The 22,370-nt window shown below is 41.8% G+C and overlaps 1 long non-coding RNA gene across 1 annotated transcript in view; it reads left to right on the top strand.

Annotated features, from left to right (window-relative positions):
• LOC128662433 (uncharacterized) overlaps positions 1 to 22,370 on the top strand; it is a 53,012-nt gene that overhangs the window by 29,414 nt on the left and 1,228 nt on the right. The gene's annotated exons all lie outside the window — the stretch shown is intronic.

Below are 22,370 nucleotides of genomic sequence, written 5' to 3'. Positions count from 1 at the left end.
TCAGAGCAGCCAGAGAACAGCTCTGTTTGAAGAGAACAGCCTAATGTGGAGCAGCGCTGAAAAGTTAAATCGCTAATAATTCCTGAATGTATCCTGTTCTTTCTGCAGACATGCTGCATTTTCTGCGATGACATCTCAGATCACTGCATGTTCTGCCTTGGGGGATATATATATATATATATATATATATATATATATATATATATATATATATATATATATATATATATATATATATATATATATATATATATATATATATATATATATATATATATATATATATATATATATATATATATATATATATATATATATATATTTGAGTTGGGTATTTTAACAGTACAGCTCTAGGCAGGGGCCTCTACCTATTTGATCCTTATAAATGTTAGCTATGTTTATAGCGCTGCAGATTAAATAAATAAAATATATATATATATATATATATATTTATATTCTCTCAAAGTCTAAAGAATGATAGCAAATATTTTTTTAAAATGACTTGATGGGTTTTCCTTCATTAATGTTTTATATTTCCTCTCTCACTTGTAAAGTGTGGTGAAGTATGATAGTTAGTTCTTGATTTTTATTTCCTCTCCATGTTTTTATCCTTGAGGTATCAAATAATTGTTCTAGGGCTTAGAAATAACAACATTTACTGATGGACATTGTCTCTCTCACACACACACATGCAAAGTGAGTAGCCGTTGTGTTAAGTCTATAAAATGCATTTTGTCTTTGTTACACTGTTACCAATACTGTTTTTTTTCCACTGCTTGTCCTTATTAAAGGGACATGAAACCCAAAATCTTATGTAGAACATACAATTTTAAACAACTTTCCAGTTTACGTCTGTTCTCAAATTTGCTTCATTCTCTTGGTATCATCTGTTGAAGCAACAGCAATGCATTACTGGTTGCTTACAGAACACATGGGTATAGTAATATATAAACTTATTCTGTTTTTATATCTAATAAATGTGACTTTTAAGTTGTTTTTTTTTTTTTGACCTTCCGCTTTTACAAAGTCGTTGTGCATAGAGCGTGCTACAAAGTGGCATAACTTAGCACTCGTTTGCATAAAGGAAATGTTTGATGTGTGTCTCTGACGTACTAAATGATATTTTCAAACCAAAACCTGCTGTGTGAAGCTGCCTGAGGCATATGGCCAGGATATATGTCCGTGTTTCTGTAATTCACTTTTACTAGATGTGAAAAAAAAAAGTTTTTCTTTTACTTATTGCCTAGATTTCCTACTCTGCTCATCGTTTACTTTGGTAAAAAGGGTCTGACTGTAGCAGTGACCGCTGAAACATATTCTGTTTCTTTGGCTTTGCATAAGTAATGTACACTGCAGGGTGGTTCCCTTCATAAATAAATAATACTGAGTCATCTTACACAAATAATGACACAGATCTCTCTCCTGAAATAAACTAAAAGTACATAAATGATTAATACTTTAATACTTTAAGGAATCGTGTACATTTTCAGAGTTTCTTAATACGTTAGATGTATGTTCCAGGGTTGCATAACAACTTATGCATCCTATTAATCTGACGGCTACTCTGCATTACATTAGAGCTGCAACAACTAATCGGCATAATCGATAATAATCAATTATGAAAATAGTTGTCAACGAATCTCATAATCGATTAGTTGGTTTGCAATTAGTTGTTCTGTGCACAGCACCAGCTGCTTCACTCAGATGAGCTCCTGCACATGGTATTGTGTTTTATGGTTATTCCCTTAGCCTAAAGGACGTCTACAGACCTTTACTTTTCACCTTTTTAGGACACTATAAGTTTATTTTTAAGTTTACAACTACGCCTGTCTTTTATGTGCAACCCATAAATAAAATAGGAGTCATAATTTGGATTGTTTATATAAAATCAGGTGATTTGGGGCTATGCTTTGCATGATATAGTGCAGAGTTTATTTACACCTAGCCCTAGATTGATGGCATTTGTTAAATGAGTTGATGTCACTGTTACCTGTTTGCACAATTTTTAGCGGATCGATTGCTATTGTTTATATTTGTACTGTATAGATAAATGTGTAAGGCTGTGTCCTTTTACTGATATATAGTCTTTAGCCCTTTTGCCTTTTTTTTATTGTTCTTCCTATTTCTCCAACATTGGTGTGTCCGGTCCACGGCGTCATCCATAACTTGTGGGAATATTCTCTTCCCCAACAGGAAATGGCAAAGAGCACAGCAAAAGCTGTCCATATAGTCCCTCCCAGGCTCCGCCCCCCCAGTCATTCTCTTTGCCGCTCTGAACAAGTAGCATCTCCACGGAGATGGTGAAGAGTATGTGGTGTTTAGTTGTAGTTTTTTATTCTTCTATCAAGAGTTTGTTATTTTAAAATAGTACTGGTATGTACTATTTACTCTGAAACAGAAAGAGATGAAGAGTTCTGTTTAAAAGAGGAGTATGATTTTAGCAGCAGTAACTAAAATAAATTGCTGTTCCCACACAGAACTGTTGAGCTGAGAGAACTTCAGTTGGGGGGAACAGTTTGCAGACTTTTCTGCTCAAGGTATGACTAGCCATTTTTCTAACAAGACTGTGTAATGCTGGAAGGCTGTCATTTTTCCCTCATGGGGATCGGTAAGCCATTTTCTTAGACTCAAACAGAATAAAGGGCTTATTATGGGCTATAAACTGGTGGACACTTTTAGGGGCTAAATCGATTGCTTTATTTAAGTATTATATGCAGTTTGAACTGAATTTCACACTTTTTTAATATTGGGGAACGTTTTTAGCGCCAGGCACTTGTTAAGACACCTTCCCAGTCAGGAAGGGCCTTTCACTGTTGTAGGCAGAGCCTCATTTTCGCGCCATTATTGCGCAGTTACTTTTGAGTACAGTACATGCAGCTGCATGTGTGAGGGTCTGGCATCCACTGAAAACGTTCCTAGATGGCTTCAATTGGTATCGTATACCCCCCTGGGATTGGTGAAGTCGCAACAAAGGCTGGGACTGTAGGGGGGTTAAAATTGAAAACGGCTCCGGTTTCCACATTTTAAGGGTTAACAACTTGCAAATTGGGGTGCAATACATTAATACACTGTGGTGAAAATTTGGTAAAGATTGGATAATTCCTTCATAGTTTTTCACATATTCAGTAATAAAGTGTGCCCTGTTTAACATTTAAAGAGACCGTAACGGTTTTGTTTTAAAACGGTTTTTGTGCTTTATTAACCAGTTTAAGCCTGTTTAACATGTCTGTACCTTCAGATAGATCATGTTCTGTATGCATGGAAGCCAATGTGGTTCCCCCTTCAAATATGTGTGATAATTGTGCCATAGCGTCCAAACAAAGTAAGGACAGCACTGTCACAAATAGTAAGGTTGCCCAGGATGATTCCTCAGATGAAGGAAGTGGACATAGTTCTACATCATCTCCTTCTGTGTCTATACTAGTTATGCCCGCGCAGGCGACCCCTAGTACTTCTAGCGCGCCAATGCTTGTTACTATGCAACAATTGACGGCAGTAATGGATAACTCCATAGCTAATATTTTAGCCAAAATGCCAGCATTTCAGAGAAAGCGCGATTGCTCTGTTTTAAACATTGTAGAGCAGGAGGGCGCTGATGATAATTTTTCTGTCATACCCTCACACCAATCTGAAGTGGCAGTGAGGGAGGGTTTGACAGATGGGGAAATTTCTGATACAGGAAGAATTTCTCAGCAGGCAGAACCTGATGTTGTGACATTTAAATTTAAATTAGCATCTCCGCGCATTACTTAAGGAGGTGCTATCTACTCTGGATGATTGTGACAATCTGGTCATCCCAGAAAGATTGTGCAAGATGGACAAGTTCTTAGAGGTCCCGGTGCACCCTGATGCCTTTCCGATACCTAAACGGGTGGCGGACATAGTGAATAAGGAGTGGGAGAAGCCAGGCATACCTTTTGTCCCTCCTCCTATATTTAAGAAATTGTTCCCTATGGTCGACCCCAGGAAGGACTTATGGCAAACAGTCCCTAAGGTCGAGGGGGTGGTTTCTACACTGGCCAAGCGCACGACCATTCCTATTGAGGACAATTGTGCTTTCAAAGATCCTATGGATAAAAAATTGGAGGGTTTGCTTAAAAAGATTTTTGTACAGCAAGGTTATCTCCTTCAACCTATTTCGTGCATTATTCCTGTCACTACAGCAGCGTGGTTCTGGTTCGAGGAACTGGAAAAGTCGCTCTGTAGGGAGATTCCGTATGAGGAAGTCATGGACAGAATTCACGCACTTAAGTTAGCTAATTCCTTTATTTTAGACGCCGCTTTGCAGTTAGCGAGGTTAGCGGCGAAAAATTCAGGGTTTGCAATTGTGGCGCGCAGAGCGCTCTGGCTAAAGTCTTGGTCGGCGGATGTATCTTCCAAGACAAAATTGCTTAATATCCCTTTCAAAGGTAAGACCCTTTTTGGGCCAGAATTGAAAGAGATTATTTCAGACATCACTGGGGGAAAGGGCCATGCCCTCCCACAAGATAGACCTTTCAAGGCTAAGAATAAGTCCAATTTTCGTTCCTTTCGCAATTTCAGGAACAGACCGGCTTCCAACTCTGCAGCCTCTAGACAAGAGGGTAACTCTTCCCAGACTAAACCAGCTTGGAAACCAATGCAAGGCTGGAACAAGGGTAAACAGGCTACCAAAACAGCATGAAGGGGTAGCCCCCGATCCGGGTCCGGATCTAGTAGGGGGCAGACTCCTCCTCCTCCTCCTCTCTCTTTGCTCAGGCTTGGGCAAGAGATGTTCAGGATCCCTGGGCACTAGAAATAGTCTCTCAGGGTTATCTTCTAGAATTCAAGGAACTACCCCCAAAGGGAAGGTTCCACATGTCTCACTTATCTTCAAACCAAATAAAGAGACAGGCATTCTTACATTGTGTAGAAGACCTGTTAAAGATGGGAGTGATACACCCAGTTCCAACTGTGGAACAAGGTCAGGGGTTTTACTCAAATCTGTTTGTAGTTCCCAAAAAAGAGGGAACTTTCAGACCAATTCTGGATTTAAAAATTCTAAACAAATTTCTCAGAGTTCCATCGTTCAAAATGGAAACCATTCGAACAATTTTACCTACAATCCAGGAGGGTCAATTTATGACTACTGTGGATTTAAAGGATGCGTATCTACATATTCCTATCCACAAAGATCATCATCAGTTCCTAAGGTTCGCCTTTCTGGACAAACATTACCAGTTCGTGGCTCTCCCATTCGGGCTAGCCACTGCTCCAAGGATTTTCACAAAGGTGCTCGGGTCCCTTCTAGCGGTCCTAAGACCAAGGGGTATTGCAGTGGCACCTTATCTGGATGACATTCTAATCCAAGCGTCGTCTCTTTCCAAAGCAAAGGCTCATGCAGACATTGTTCTAGCCTTTCTCAGATCTCACGGGTGGAAGGTGAACGTAGAAAAGAGTTCCCTGTCTCCGTTGATAAGAGTTCCCTTTTTGGGAACAATAATAGTTTCTTTAGAAATGAAGATCTTCCTGACAGAAGTCAGAAAGTCAAAGCTTCTAAACACTTGTCAAGTTCTTCACTCTATTCTGCAGCCTTCCATAGCTCAGTGCATGGAAGTAGTAGGGTTGATGGTTGCAGCAATGGACATAGTTCCTTTTGCTCGAATTCATCTAAGACCATTACAACTGTGCATGCTCAAGCAGTGGAATGGGGACTATACAGACTTGTCTCAAACGATTCAAGTAGACCAGATGACCAGAGACTCACTCCGTTGGTGGTTAACCCAGGATCACCTGTCCCAGGGAATGAGTTTCCGCAGACCAGAGTGGGTCATTGTCACGACCGACGCCAGTCTATTAGGCTGGGGCGCGGTCTGGGATTCCCTGAAAGCTCAGGGTTTATGGTCTCGGGAAGAGTCTCTTCTCCCGATAAACATCCTGGAACTGAGAGCGATATTCAATGCTCTCCGGGCTTGGCCTCAACTAGCGAAGGCCAGATTCATAAGATTCCAGTCAGACAACATGACGACTGTAGCTTACATCAATCATCAGGGGGGGAACAAGGAGTTCCTTGGCGATGAGAGAGAGGTGTCCAAAATCATCAAATGGGCGGAGGATCACTACTGCCACCTATCTGCAATTCACATCCCAGGAGTAGACAACTGGGAGGCGGATTATCTGAGTCGTCAGACTTTCCATCCGGGGGAGTGGGAACTTCACCCGGAGGTGTTTGCCCAGTTGACTCAATTATGGGGCATTCCAGACATGGATCTGATGGCGTCTCGTCAGAACTTCAAGGTTCCTTGCTACGGGTCCAGATCCAGGGATCCCAAGGCGACTCTAGTGGATGCATTAGTGGCGCCTTGGTCGTTCAACCTAGCTTATGCGTTTCCACCGTTCTCTCTCCTTCCCAGGCTTGTAGCCAGGATCAAACAGGAGCAGGCCTCTGTGATTCTAATAGCCCCTGCGTGGCCACGCAGGACTTGGTATGCAGACCTGGTGAATGTCATCGGCTCCACCATGGAAGCTACCTTTGAGACAGGATCTTCTAGTACAAGGTCCATTCGAACATCCAAATCTAGTTTCTCTGCAGCTGACTGCTTGGAAATTGAACGTTTGATTTTATCCAAGCGTGGGTTTTCAGATTCAGTGATAGATACTCTGGTCCAAGCCAGAAAACCTGTAACTAGAAAGATTTGCCATAAAATATGGAAAAGATATATCTGTTGGTGTGAATCCAAGGGATTCTCCTGGAGTAAGATTAAAATTCCTAGGATCCTCTCCTTTCTCCAAGAAGGTTTGGATAAGGGATTGTCAGCGAGTTCTTTAAAAGGACAGATTTCTGCTTTATCTGTCTTGTTACACAAACGACTGGCAGCTGTGCCTGATGTACAAGCTTTTGTACAGGCTTTGGTTAGAATCAAGCCTGTTTACAGACCCTTGACTCCTCCCTGGAGTCTAAATTTAGTTCTTTCAGTTCTTCAAGGGGTTCCGTTTGAACCTTTACATTCCATAGATATTAAGTTACTATCTTGGAAAGTTTTGTTTTTGGTTGCTATTTCTTCTGCTAGAAGAGTTTCTGAATTATCTGCTTTGCAGTGTGACCCACCCTATCTGGTGTTCCATTCAGATAAGGTTGTTTTGCGTACCAAGCCTGGTTTTCTTCCAAAAGTTGTTTCCAACAAGAACATTAACCAGGAAATAGTTGTTCCTTCTTTGTGTCCGAATCCAGTTTCAAAAAAGGAACGTTTGTTACACAATTTAGATGTAGTCCGTGCTTTAAAGTTCTATTTAGAAGCAACAAAGGATTTCAGACAAACTTCTTCTTTGTTTGTCGTTTATTCTGCTAAGAGGAGAGGACAAAAAGCTACTGCTACCTCTCTTTCTTTTTGGCTGAAAAGCATCATCCGATTGGCTTATGAGACTGCCGGACGGCAGCCTCCTGAACGAATCACAGCTCACTCTACTAGGGCTGTGGCTTCCACATGGGCCTTCAAGAATGAGGCTTCTGTTGATCAGATATGTAAGGCAGCGACTTGGTCTTCTCTGCACACTTTTGCCAAATTTTACAAATTTGATACTTTTGCTTCTTCGGAGGCTATTTTTGGGAGAAAGGTTTTGCAAGCTGTGGTGCCTTCTGTTTAGGTAACCTGATTTGCTCCCTCCCTTCATCCGTGTCCTAAAGCTTTGGTATTGGTTCCCACAAGTTATGGATGACGCCGTGGACCGGACACACCAATGTTGGAGAAAACAGAATTTATGCTTACCTGATAAATTACTTTCTCCAACGGTGTGTTCGGTCCACGGCCCCCCCTGGTTTTTTTTAATCAGGTTTGAAAAATTTCTTTCTCTATACACTACAGTCACCACGGCACCCTATAGTTTCTCCTTTTTTTTTCTCCTAACCGTCGGTCGAATGACTGGGGGGGGCGGAGCCTCGGAGGGACTATATGGACAGCTTTTGCTGTGCTCTTTGCCATTTCCTGTTGGGGAAGAGAATATTCCCACAAGTTATGGATGACGCCGTGGACCGGACACACCGTTGGAGAAAGTAATTTATCAGGTAAGCATAAATTCTGTTTTTTAATTAATTGGAATATGTACCAAATTTAACCTCTAAGTATATATCTGTTATTTTAAGAGTGGACTAGATATGTTTCCCCCTAACCTTATTGATGGTTATTTACCACGGCATATAGATATTCAAGATATTTTTATGTTAAAATGAAGTCCAGGCTTACTTTGTTGAGAGTTCCCTTGCATTGGTGGACAACTAACAAAGATAAATAGCACACCTTGGTGAAATTGGCAAAACCCTATTTATGCATCTCAGGCACCTCAACACCATCTGAGTGCTACTTCTCTGCTGCAGGCAAAAAGTGAACCAGTCTCAGCTAGAAGCATGTGGACATGTTGACATTTTTGCATTTCAATGCAAAGTTTCTGAAAGAGTGAATAACAGAATGTTATAAACAGTGATAGTCTCTTTCTAGTTCTACCTCTTTTCAAACAGTTTGTGGTTTTGTTTTGCTTAATTATAAAAATTTGTTCTGCTGCTTAAAAAATTGGACCAAAAGTTGTTTTATTGTAAAGTTTTAGTCAGAAGTTTATATTTAAAGGGACAGTCTTGTATAAATTAAACTTTCATTATTCAGATAGGACTTTTAATTTTAATCAACTTTCCAATTTACTTTTATCATCAAATTTTGCTTTTTTCTCTTGGTATTCTTAGTTTAAACTAAACATATGTAGGCTCATATGCTAATTTATAAGCCTTTGAGGGATGCCTCTTATCACAGGCTTTTTAAATCTCTTTTCAACACAAAGAGACAGAAAGTACACGTGGGCCATATAGATAACACTGTGTTCAGGCACAGGGGGTTATTTAAGATTTAGCACAAAACAATGCTAAATTTAAGACAATAGAAAATAAACAGTCACAGTCATGTGATCAGGGGGCTGGAAGAAGGTTCCTAGATACAAGGTAATCACAGAGGTAAAAAGTATATTAATATAACTGTGTTGGTTATGCAAAACTGGGGAATGGGTAATAAAGGGATTATCTATCTTTTAAAACAATAACAATTCTATGGTAGACTGTCCCTTTAACACTCAGTATGTGGATTTTATTTTAAATATAGGAAAAAAATAATTTATTTTTTTATCCGATTAGTCGATTAATCGATTATGAAAATAATAATTAGTTGCAGCCCTACATTGCATGGTTTTATAGGTGCACCTCCCCCGCGTTACATGGTTTTATAGGTGCGCCTCCCCTGCGTTACATGGTTTTATAGGTGCGCCTCCCCTGCATTACATGGTTTTGTAGGCGCGCCTCCCCTGCGTTACAGGGTTTTGTAGGCGCGCCTCCCCTGCGTTACAGGGTTTTGTAGGCGCGCCCCTCCCCTGCGTTACAGGGTTTTGTAGGTCGCCCCTCCCCTGCGTTACAGGGTTTTGTAGGTCACCCCTCCCCTGCGTTACATGGTTTTGTAGGTCGCCCCTCCCCTGCGTTACATGGTTTTGTAGGTCGCCCCTCCCCTGCGTTACATGGTTTTGTAGGTCGCCCCTCCCCTGCGTTACATGGTTTTGTAGGTGTGCCCCCCTCGTATGTTACCACTTTGTGCAATCTTTAGCAGTTAGGTTTGGATTTAAATTGAGTATATTTTGATTAATTTTGGATAAGGGGGCATTGTAATTGATGGAACGTCATATTAGCATGAGGCTTGAGAAATTTTAAAGCTATTAAATTAATTTATTATTTTGTTTGTTGCATATTATAAATTGCTTCACAGTCCAGGAAAACACTCAGTGAAAAGCCTCTTGTGTATCATTTTTTATATCTATGTTGCTATGGCAGGTTTGGAACAGATACAAATATTCTCCTGTGCTATGAAATTTGATGGCACTTTACAAATAAACAATTATAGCAATAATAATCATCTCCTACACTAACAAAGCAATGACAGTATAGTATGTTGTATGGTTATAACTCTGGATCCTGAGGAATATACTCCAGCCTTTCTGGATTGATGGACTTTCATTATTAATAATAATAATATTTGTCATTATCAAATAGTAAATCACCCACAGTCAACCTGGGTGCTAGCAGTCAAAACAGAGCAAAAATCATAGAAAGTACTCTCAGGATTTATCATCAAAGTGTTAAAATGTATTAAGGTTTCATATTTAAAGGATCACTAATGTCAAAATTAAACGTTCTCTTGTTAAGTGTATCCAGTCCACGGATCATCCATTACTTGTGGGAAATTCTCCTTCCCAACAGGAAGTTGCAAGAGGATCACCCACAGCAGAGCTGCTATATAGCTCCTCCCCTCACTGCCATACCCAGTCATTCTCTTGCAACTCTCAACAAAGATGGACGTAGTAAGAGGAGAGTGGTGTATTATAGTTAGTTTTTTAACTTCAATCAAAAGTTTATTTTTAAATGGTACCGGAGTGTACGGTTTCATCTCAGGCAGCATTAGAAGAAGAATCTGCCTGTGATTTCTATGATCTTCGCAGAAGTAACTAAGATCCTTTGCTGTTCTCACATATTCTGAGGAGTGAGGTAACTTTAGAGGGGGAATAGCGTGCAGGTTTTCCTGTAATAAGGTATGTGCAGTTAACATATTTCTAGGGATGGAATTTGCTAGAAAAATGCTGCTGATACAGGATTAATGTAAGTTAAGCCTTAAATGCAGTGATAGTGACTGGTATCAGGCTTATTAACAGAGATACATACTCTTATAAAAGTGTAATATAAAACATTTGCTATCATGTTAATCGTTTTTATATATGTTTGGTGACAAAACTTATTGGGGCCTAGTTTTTTTTTCCACATGGCTGGCTGGATTTTTGCCTAGTAACAGGCTTTCCACTGTTGCAATATGAGTGGGAAGGGCCTATTTTAGTGCTTTTTCTGTGCAGATAAAAATACTGACACAGACATTCAGCTTCCCTCTGCATGATACAGGACATCTCTGAAGGGCTCAAAAGGCTTCAAAGTCGTGTTTGAGGAGGGTAACAATCACAGTAGACTGTGGCAGTTGTTGTGAATGTGTTTAAAAAACATTTTGGCATTTATTATTCTGTTTTTGTTATTAAGGGGTTAATCATCCTTTTGCAAGTGGGTGCAATGCTCTGCTGACTTGTTACATACACTGTAAAAATTTTGTTAGTGTAACTGCCTTTTTTCACTGTTATTTCAAATTTTGTCAAAATTTGTTTCTCTTAAAGGCACAGTAACGTTTTTTTATATTGCTTGTTAACTTGCTTTAAAGTGTTTTCCAAGCTTGCTAGTCTCATTACTAGTCTGTACAAACATGTCTGAAACAGAGGATACTTGTTCATTATGTTTAAAAGCCATGGTGGAGCCCCATAGGAGAATGTGTACTAAATGTATTGATTTCACCTTAAACAGTAAAGATCAGTCTTTATCTATAAAAGAATTGTCACCAGAGGGGTCTGTCGAGGGGGAAGTTATGCCGACTAACTCTCCCCACGTGTCGGACCCTTCGCCTCCCGCTCAAGGGACGCACGCTAATATGGCGCCAAGTACATCAGGGACGCCCATAGTGATTACTTTGCAGGACATGGCTGCAATCATGAATAATACCCTGTCAGAGGTATTATCCAGATTGCCTGAATTGAGGGGCAAGCGCGATAGCTCTGGGGTTAGACGAGATACAGAGCGCGTAGATGCTGTAAGAGCCATGTCTGATACTGCGTCACAATATGCAGAACCTGAGGACGGAGAGCTTCAGTCTGTGGGTGACGTCTCTGAATCGGGGAGACCTGATTCAGAGATTTCTAATTTTAAATTTAAGCTTGAGAACCTCTGTGTATTGCTTGGGGAGGTATTAGCTGCTCTGAATGACTGTGACACAATTGCAGTGCCAGAGAAATTGTGTAGGCTGGATAAATACTATGCAGTGCCGGTGAGTACTGATGTTTTTCCAATACCTAAAAGGCTTACAGAAATTATTAGTAAGGAGTGGGATAGGCCCGGTGTGCCCTTTTCCCCACCTCCTATATTTAGAAAAATGTTTCCAATAGATGCCACTACACGGGACTTATGGCAGACTGTCCCTAAGGTGGAGGGAGCAGTTTCTACTTTAGCAAAGCGTACCACTATCCCGGTTGAGGACAGTTGTGCTTTTTCAGATCCAATGGATAAAAAATTAGAGGGTTACCTTAAGAAAATGTTTATTCAACAAGGTTTTATTTTACAGCCCCTTGCATGCATTGCGCCTGTCACTGCTGCGGCGGCATTTTGGTTTGAGGCCCTGGAAGAGGCCATCCATACATTGACTGAAATTGTTGACAAGCTTAGAACTCTTAAGCTAGCTAACTCATTTGTTTCTGATGCCATTGTTCATTTGACTAAACTAACGGCTAAGAATTCCGGATTCGCCATCCAGGCGCGTAGGGCGCTATGGCTCAAATCCTCGTCAGCTGATTTGACTTCAAAGTCTAAATTACTCAACATTCCTTTCAAGGGGCAGACCTTATTTGGGCCTGGTTTGAAAGAAATTATTGCTGACATTACTGGAGGTAAGGGTCATACCCTTCCTCAGGACAGGGCCAAATCAAAGGCCAAACAGTCTAATTTTCGTGCCTTTCGAAATTTCAAGGCAGGTGCAGCATCAACTTCCTCTGCTTCAAAACAAGAGGGAACTTTTGCTCAATCCAAGCAGGCCTGGAAACCTAACCAGTCCTGGAACAAGGGCAAGCAGGCCAGAAAGCCTGCTGCTGCCTCTAAGACAGCATGAAGGAGCGGCCCCCTATCCGACAACAGATCTAGTAGGGGGCAGACTCTCTTCGCCCAAGCATGGGCAAGAGATGTTCAGGATCCCTGGGCGTTGGATATCATATCTCAGGGATATCTTCTGGACTTCAAAGCTTCTCCTCCACAAGGGAGATTTCACCTTTCAAGATTATCTGCAAACCAGATAAAGAAAGAGGCATTCCTAAGCTGCGTACAAGATCTCCTTGTAATGGGAGTGATCCATCCAGTTCCGCGGACAGAACAAGGACAGGGGTTTTATTCAAATCTGTTTGTGGTTCCCAAAAAAGAGGGAACCTTCAGACCAATTTTGGATTTAAAGATCCTAAACAAATTCCTCAGAGTTCCGTCATTCAAGATGGAAACTATTCGAACCATTTTACCCATGATCCAAGAGGGTCAGTACATGACCACAGTGGACTTAAAGGATGCCTACCTTCACATTCCGATTCACAAGAATCATCATCAGTTCCTGAGGTTTGCCTTTCTAGACAGGCATTACCAATTTGTAGCTCTTCCATTCGGGTTGGCTACAGCCCCAAGAATTTTTACAAAGGTTCTGGGCTCACTTCTGGCGGTCCTAAGACCGCGAGGCATAGCAGTGGCTCCTTACCTGGACGATATCCTGATACAGGCGTCAAGCTTTCAAATTGCCAAATCTCATACAGAGATAGTTCTGGCATTCCTGAGGTCACATGGGTGGAAAGTGAACGAAGAAAAGAGTTCTCTATCTCCTCTCACAAGGGTTTCCTTCCTAGGGACTCTAATAGATTCTGTAGAAATGAAAATTTACCTGACGGAGTCCAGGTTATCAAAACTTCTAAATGCTTGCCGTGTTCTTCACTCCATTCCGCGCCCCACGGTGGCTCAGTGCATGGAAGTAATCGGCTTAATGGTTGCGGCGATGGACATAGTGCCATTCGCGCGCCTGCATCTCAGACCGCTGCAATTATGCATGCTCAGTCAGTGGAATGGGGATTACACAGATTTGTCCCCTCTACTAAATCTGGATCAGGAAACCAGAGATTCTCTTCTCTGGTGGTTATCTCGGGCCCATCTGTCCAAGGGTATAACCTTTCGCAGACCAGATTGGACAATTGTAACAACAGATGCCAGCCTTCTAGGTTGGGGTGCAGTCTGGAACTCCCTGAAGGCTCAGGGTTCATGGACTCAGGAGGAGAAACTCCTCCCAATAAATATTCTGGAGTTAAGAGCAATATTCAATGCTCTTCTGGCTTGGCCTCAGCTAGCAACACTGAGGTTCATCAGATTTCAGTCGGACAACATCACGACTGTGGCTTACATCAACCATCAAGGGGGAACCAGGAGTTCCCTAGCGATGTCAGAAGTCTCCAAGATAATTCGCTGGGCAGAGACTCACTCTTGCCACCAGTCAGCGATCCATATCCCAGGTGTAGAGAACTGGGAGGCGGATTTTCTAAGTCGTCAGACTTTTCATCCGGGGGAATGGGATCTCCATCCGGAGGTGTTTGCTCAAATGGTTCTCTGTTGGGGCAAACCAGAATTGGATCTCATGGCGTCTCGCCAGAACGCCAAGCTTCCTTGTTACGGATCCAGGTCCAGGGACCCAGAAGCGGCACTGATAGATGCTCTAGCAGCGCCTTGATTCTTCAACCTGGCTTATGTGTTTCCACCGTTTCCTCTGCTCCGTCGTCTGATTGCCAAAATCAAACAGGAAAGAGCATCGGTGATATTGATAGCGCCTGCGTGGCCACGCAGGACCTGGTATGCAGACCTAGTGGACATGTCATCCTTTCCACCATGGACTCTGCCTCTGAGACAGGACCTTCTAATACAAGGTCCTTTCAATCATCCGAATCTACTTTCTCTGAGACTGACTGCATGGAGATTGAACGCTTGATCCTATCAAAGCGTGGCTTCTCCGAGTCAGTAATTGATACCTTAATACAGGCACGAAAGCCTGTCACCAGGAAAATTTACCACAAGATATGGCGTAAATATCTTCATTGGTGTGAATCCAAGAATTACTCATGGAGAAGGGTTAGGATTCCTAGGATATTGTCCTTCCTCCAAGAGGGTTTGGACAAAGGATTATCAGCTAGTTCTTTAAAGGGACAGATTTCTGCTCTGTCTGTTCTTTTACACAAGCGTCTGGCAGAAGTTCCAGACGTTCAGGCATTTTGTCAGGCTTTCGTTAGAATTAAGCCTGTGTTTAAACCTGTTGCTCCTCCATGGAGCTTAAACTTGGTTCTTAAAGTTCTTCAAGGGGTTCCGTTTGAACCCCTTCATTCTATTGATATCAAACTTCTTTCATGGAAAGTTCTTTTTCTGATGGCTATTTCCTCGGCTCGAAGAGTCTCTGAGTTATCTGCCTTACATTGTGATTCTCCTTATCTGATCTTTCATTCAGATAAAGTTGTTCTGCGTACAAAACCTGGGTTTTTACCTAAGGTGGTTTCTAACAAGAATATCAATCAAGAGATTGTTGTTCCATCATTATGTCCTAATTCTTCTTCAAGAAGGAACGTCTTTTGCATAATCTAGACGTAGTCTGTGCCTTGAAGTTTTACTTACAGGCTACTAAAGATTTTCGCCAAACATCTAACCTGTTTGTTGTTTACTCTGGACAGAGGAGAGGTCAGAAGGCCTCGGCAACCTCTCTTTCTTTTTGGCTTCGGAGTATAATCCGTTTAGCCTATGAGACTGCTGGACAGCAGCCTCCTGAAAGGATTACAGCTCATTCTACTAGAGCTGTGGCTTCCACCTGGGCCTTTAAAAATGAGGCCTCTGTTGAACAGATTTGCAAGGCTGCAACTTGGTCTTCCCTTCATACTTTTTTCCAAATTTTCCAAATTTGATACTTTTGCTTCTTCGGAGGCTGTTTTTGGGAGAAAGGTTCTACAGGCAGTGGTTCCTTCCGTTTAAGTACCTGCCTTGTCCCTCCCATCATCCGTGTACTTTAGCTTTGGTATTGGTATCCCACAAGTAATGGATGATCCGTGGACTGGATACACTTAACAAGAGAAAACATAATTTATGCTTACCTGATAAATTTATTTCTCTTGTAGTGTATCCAGTCCACGGCCCGCCCTGTCCTTTTCAGGCAGCTCTAAATTTTAATTAAACTACAGTCACCACTGCACCCTATGTTTTCTCCTTTCTCGGCTTGTTTCGGTCGAATGACTGGATATGGCAGTGAGGGGAGGAGCTATATAGCAGCTCTGCTGTGGGTGATCCTCTTGCAACTTCCTGTTGGGAAGGAGAATATCCCACAAGTAATGGATGATCCGTGGACTGGATACACTACAAGAGAAATAAATTTATCAGGTAAGCATAAATTATGTTTTTATGATTCAGATTTAACGTGCAGTTTAAAAAATAAATATATAAATAATTCTAATTTACTTACATTAGCAAATTGTGCACAATCTTTTTCTATACATTATTTTGTCTTTTTATAAAATGTATTATTCATTATTTATTATTCACTTGTTAATTATACAAATCTACTGTGTTTAATGGTACTTTGAAGGGAAATTATATTTCTCTTGTAAGGTGTATCCAGTCCACGGATCATCCATTACTTGTGGGATATTCTCATTCCCAACAGGAAGTTGCAAGAGGACACCCACAGCAGAGCTGTTATATAGCTCCTCCCCTAACTGCCATATCCAGTCATTCTCTTGCAACACGCATGGAGGTAGTAAGAGAGAGTGGTGAAAAATATTTTATTTTCTTCAATGAAAAGTTTGTTATTTTTAAATGGTACCGGAGTTGTACTATTTTATCTCAGGCAGAAATAGAAGAAGAATCTGCCTGAGTTTTCTATGATCTTAGCAGGTTGTAACTAAGATCCATTGCTGTTCTCACATATGTCTGAGCAGTGAGGTAACTTCAGCGGGAGAATGGTGTGCAGTTTATTCTGCTATGAGGTATGTGCAGTTACAATTTTTTCTAGGATTGGAAATGCTAGAAAATTCTGCTGATACCGGATTAATGTAAGTTAAGCCTGAATACAGTGATTTAATAACGACTGGTATCATGCTTGCTCTCAGGGGTAATACCCTTATATAAATGCAATATAAAACGTTTGCTGGCATGTTTAATCGTTTTTATATATGCTTTGGTGATAAAACTTATTGGGGCCTAGTTTTTTCCACATGGCTGGCTTTATTTTTGCCTAGTAACAGTTTCCTGAGGCTTTCCACTGTTTTAGTATGAGTGGGAGGGGCCTATTTTAGCGCTTTTTTTGCGCATGTTAAAATTACAGACTGAGACATCCAGTTTTCCTCAGAAGTCCCCTGAATGCTACAGGACATATCAAAAGGGCCTAAAGTCGTTTATTGGGGAAGGTAGGACCACAGCAGAGCTGTGGCAGTTGATTGTGACTGTTAAAAAACGTCTGTCGTTTTTTTTTTTATCCGTTTTTTGAACTAAGGGGTTAATCATCCATTTGCAAGTGGGTGCAATGCTCTGTTAGCCTATTATATACACTGTAAAAATTTTGTTTGATTTCTGCCTTTTTTTCACTGTTTTTCAAATTTTGACAAAATTTGTTTCTCTTAAAGGCACAGTACCGTTTTTTATATTTGCTTGTTAACCTGATTTAAAGTGTTTTCCAAGCTTGCTAGTCTCATTGCTAGTCTGTATAAACATGTCTGACATAGAGGAAACTCCTTGTTCATTATGTTTAAAAGCCATGGTGGAACCCCCTCTTAGAATGTGTACCAAATGTACTGATTTCACTTTAAGCAATAAAGATCATATTCTGTCTTTAAAAAATTTATCACCAGAGGAATCTGACGAGGGGGAAGTTATGCCGACTAACTCTCCCCACGTGTTAAATCCTTTGACTCCCGCTCAAGGGACTCACGCTCAAATGGCGCCAAGTACATCTAGGGTGCCCATAGCGATTACTTTACAAGACATGGCGGCAGTCATGGATAATACACTATCAGCGGTATTAGCCAGACTACCTGAATTTAGAGGTAAGCGAGATAGCTCTGGGGTTAGACGAAATGCAGAGCATACTGACGCTTCAAGAACCATGTCTGATACTGCCTCACAATATGCAGAAGCTGAGGAAGGAGAGCTTTAGTCTGTCGGTGATATTTCTGACTCAGGAAAGATACCTGATTCTGATATTTCTACATTTTAATTTAAGCTTGAACACCTCCGCGTATTGCTCAGGGAGGTTTTAGCTGCTCTGAATGACTGTGACACAATTGCAGTGCCAGAGAAATTGTGTAGACTGGATAAATATTTTGCAGTGCCGTGTGTACTGATGTTTTTCCAATACCTAAAAGGTTTACAGAAATTATTACTAAGGAATGGGATAGGCCAGGTGTGCCGTTTTCTCCACCTCCTATTTTTAGAAAAATGTTTCCTATAAACGCCACCACACGGGACTATGGCAGACAGTTCCTAAGGTGGAGGGAGCAGTTTCTACTCTAGCAAAGCGTACTACTTTTTCAGATCCAATGGATAAAAAATTAGAAGGTTACTTTAAGAAAATGTTTATTCAACAAGGTTTTATCCTACAGCCCCTTGCATGCATTGCTCCTGTCACTGCTGCTGCGGCGTTCTGGTTTGAGTCTCTGGAAGAGGCTTTACAGGTAGCGACTCGATTGGATGACAAACTTGGCAAACTTAGAGCACTTAAGCTAGCCAATTCTTTTGTTTCTGATGCCATTGTTCATTTGACTAAACTAACGGCTAAGAATTCTGGTTTTGCTATACAGGCGCGTAGGGCTCTATGGCTTAAATCATGGTCAGCTGACGTGACTTCAAAATCTAAGCTGCTTAACATTCCCTTCAAGGGGCAGACCCTATTCGGGCCTGGTTTGAAGGAGATTATTGCTGATATCACTGGAGGAAAAGGTCATGCCCTTCCTCAGGACGGGTCCAAATCAAGGGCCAAACAGTCTAATTTCCATGCCTTTCGAAACTTCAAGGCAAGTGCGGCATCAACTTCCTCTAATGCAAAACAAGAGGGAACTTTTGCTCAGTCCAAGACGGTCTGGAGGCCAAACCAGACCTGGAACAAAGGTAAGCAGGCCAAAAAACCTGCTGCTGCCTCTAAGACAGCATGAAGGAACGGCCCCCTATCCGGTAACGGATCTAGTAGGGGGCAGACTCTCACTCTTTGCCCAGGCGTGGGCAAGAGATGTTCAGGATCCCTGGGCGTTGGAAATTATATCCCAGGGATATCTTCTGGACTTCAAAGCTTCCACCCCAAAAGGGAGATTTCACCTTTCACAATTATCTGCAAATCAGACAAAGAGAGAGGCATTCTTACACTGTGTACGAGACCTCCTAGTTATGGGAGTGATCCATCCAGTTCCAAAGGAGGAACAGGGACAGGGTTTTTACTCAAATCTGTTTGTGGTTCCCAAAAAAGAGGGACCCTTCAGACCAATTTTGGATCTAAAGATCTTAAACAAATTCCTCAGAGTTCCATCATTCAAGATGGAAACTATTCGTACCATCCTACCTATGATCCAGGAGGGTCAATATATGACTAAAGTAGATCTAAAGGATGCTTATCTTCACATTCCGATACACAAAGATCATCATCGTTTTCTCAGGTTTGCCTTTCTGGACAGGCATTACCAGTTCGTAGCTCTTCCTTTTGGATTAGCTACAGCCCCAAGAATCTTCACGAAGGTTCTAGGGTCGCTTCTGGCGATCCTAAGGCCGCGGGGCATATCAGTGGCCCCTTATTTAGACGACATCCTGATACAGGCGTCAAACTTCCAAATTGCCAAGTCTCATACGGACTTAGTACTGGCATTTCTGAGGTCGCATGGGTGGAAAGTGAACGAGGAAAAGAGGTCTCTATTCCCACTCACAAGAGTTTCCTTCCTAGGGACTCTGATAGATTCTGTAGAAATGAAAATTTACCTGACGGAGTCCAGGTTAACAAAGCTTCTAAATTCCTGCCGTGTTCTTCATTCAATTCCGCGCCCTTCGGTGGCTCAGTGCATGGAACTAATCGGCTTAATGGTAGCGGCAATGGACATAGTGCCGTTTGCACGCTTACATCTCAGACCGCTGCAACTCTGCATGCTCAGTCAGTGGAACGGGGATTACACAGATTTGTCCCCTCTACTAAATCTGGATCAAGAGACCAGGGATTCTCTTCTCTGGTGGTTATCTCGGGTCCATCTGTCCAAGGGTATGACCTTTCGCAGGCCAGATTGGACAATTGTAACAACAGATGCCAGCCTTCTAGGTTGGGGTGCAGTCTGGAACTCCCTGAAGGCTCAGGGATCGTGGACTCAGGAGGAGACTCTCCTTCCAATAAATATTCTGGAACTGAGAGCAATATTCAATGCTCTTCAGGCTTGGCCTCAGTTAGCAACTCTGAGGTACATCAGATTTCAGTCGGACAACATCACGACTGTGGCTTACATCAACCATCAAGGGGGAACAAGAAGTTCCCTAGTGATGTTAGAAGTCTCAAAAATAATTCACTGGGCAGAGATTCACTCTTGCCACCTATCGGCTATCCATATCCCAGGTGTAGTCGACAGACTTTTCATCCGGGGGAGTGGGAACTCCATCCGGAGGTGTTTGCACAATTGGTTCATCGTTGGGGCAAACCAGAACTGGATCTCATGGCGTCTCGCCAGAATGCCAAGCTTCCTTGTTACGGATCCAGGTCCAGGGATCCCAAGGCGACGCTGATAGATGCTCTAGCAGCGCCCTGGTTTTTCAACCTGGCTTATGTGTTTCCACCGTTTCCTCTGCTTCCTCGACTGATTGCCAAAATCAAGCAGGAGAGAGCATCAGTGATTTTAATAGCGCCTGCGTGGCCACGCAGGACCTGGTATGCAGATCTAGTGGACATGTCATCCTTTCCACCATGGACTCTGCCTCTGAGACAGGACCTTCTACTTCAGGGTCCTTTCCACCATCCAAATCTAATTTCTCTGAGACTGACTGCATGGAGATTGAATGCTTGATTTTATCAAAGCGTGGCTTCTCCGAGTCAGTCATTGATACCTTGATACAGGCACGAAAGCCTGTCACTAGGAAAATTTATCATAAGATATGGCGTAAATATCTTTATTGGTGTGAATCCAAGGGTTACTCATGGAGTAAAGTCAGGATTCCCAGGATATTATCCTTTCTCCAAGAAGGTTTGGAAAAAGGATTGTCAGCTAGTTCCTTAAAGGGACAGATTTCTGCGCTGTCTATTCTTTTGCACAAGCGTCTGGCAGATGTTCCAGACGTTCAGGCATTTTGTCAGGCTTTAGTTAGAATCAAGCCTGTGTTTAAACCTGTTGCTCCGCCATGGAGCTTAAATTTGTTTCTTAAGGTTCTTCAAGGAGTTCCATTTGAACCTCTTCATTCCATAGATATCAAACTTTTATCTTGGAAAGTTCTTTTTTTGGTAGCTATTTCTTCGGCTTGTAGAGTCTCCGAGTTATCTGCCTTACAATGTGATTCTCCTTATCTGATTTTCCATTCGGATAAGGTAGTCCTGCGTACCAAACCTGGGTTTTTACCTAAGGTGGTATCTAACAAGAATATCAATCAAGAGATTGTTGTTCCATCCTTGTGTCCTAATCCTTCTTCAAAGAAGGAACGTCTATTACACAATCTGGACGTGGTTCGTGCTTTAAAGTTTTACTTACAAGCTACTAAAGATTTTCGTCAAACATCTGCTTTGTTTGTGGTCTACTCTGGTCAGAGGAGAGGTCAAAAGGCTTTGGCAACCTCTCTTTCTTTTTGGCTAAGAAGCATAATCCGCTTAGCCTATGAGACTGCTGGACAGCAGTCTCCCGAAAGGATTACAGCTCATTCTACTAGAGCTGTGGCTTCCACTTGGGCCTTTAAAAATGAGGCTTCTGTTGAACAGATTTGCAAGGCGGCGACTTGGTCTTCGCTTCACACTTTTTCAAAATTCTACAAATTTGATACTTTTGCTTCTTCGGAGGCTATTTTTGGGAGAAAGGTTTTACAGGCAGTGGTACCTTCCGTTTAAGTACCTGCCTTGTCCCTCCCTTTATCCGTGTACTTTAGCTTTGGTATTGGTATCCCACAAGTAATGGATGATCCGTGGACTGGATACACCTTACAAGAGAAAACACAATTTATGCTTACCTGATAAATTTATTTCTCTTGTGGTGTATCCAGTCCACGGCCCGCCCTGTCATTTTAAGGCAGGTAATTTTTTTCATTTAAACTACAGTCACCACTGCACCCTATGGTTTCTCCTTACTCTGCGTGTTTTCGGTCGAATGACTGGATATGGCAGTTAGGGGAGGAGCTATATAACAGCTCTGCTGTGGGTGTCCTCTTGCAACTTCCTGTTGGGAATGAGAATATCCCACAAGTAATGGATGATCCGTGGACTGGATACACCACAAGAGAAATAAATTTATCAAGTAACCATAATTTGTGTTTTTCAGGTTTTTGTACCTTTTTTTTTTTTTTTTTATAGCAGGGGTTGACAAATGTATTTAAAAGGAGCCAGGCAGTGGTATTTTTATATAGATATTTGGAAACAACCCAAAAAGTTAGGAGCCAGGGGTTAAATTTTAAGAGCCAGTGGGTTCCCTGGATCCTGAGTTTGTTGAGCCCTGCTTTATAGGGGTGGTTACTTTTTTTTCCCTTCTCTAAAGGGACACTCAAGTCA

This window comes from Bombina bombina, chromosome 6, assembly GCF_027579735.1.
Source record: "Bombina bombina isolate aBomBom1 chromosome 6, aBomBom1.pri, whole genome shotgun sequence".
In the NCBI taxonomy this organism is placed as follows: domain Eukaryota; kingdom Metazoa; phylum Chordata; class Amphibia; order Anura; family Bombinatoridae; genus Bombina; species Bombina bombina.
The sequence above is the reverse complement of the archived record's forward strand: the minus strand, read 5'-3'. Positions and strand labels throughout refer to the sequence as shown.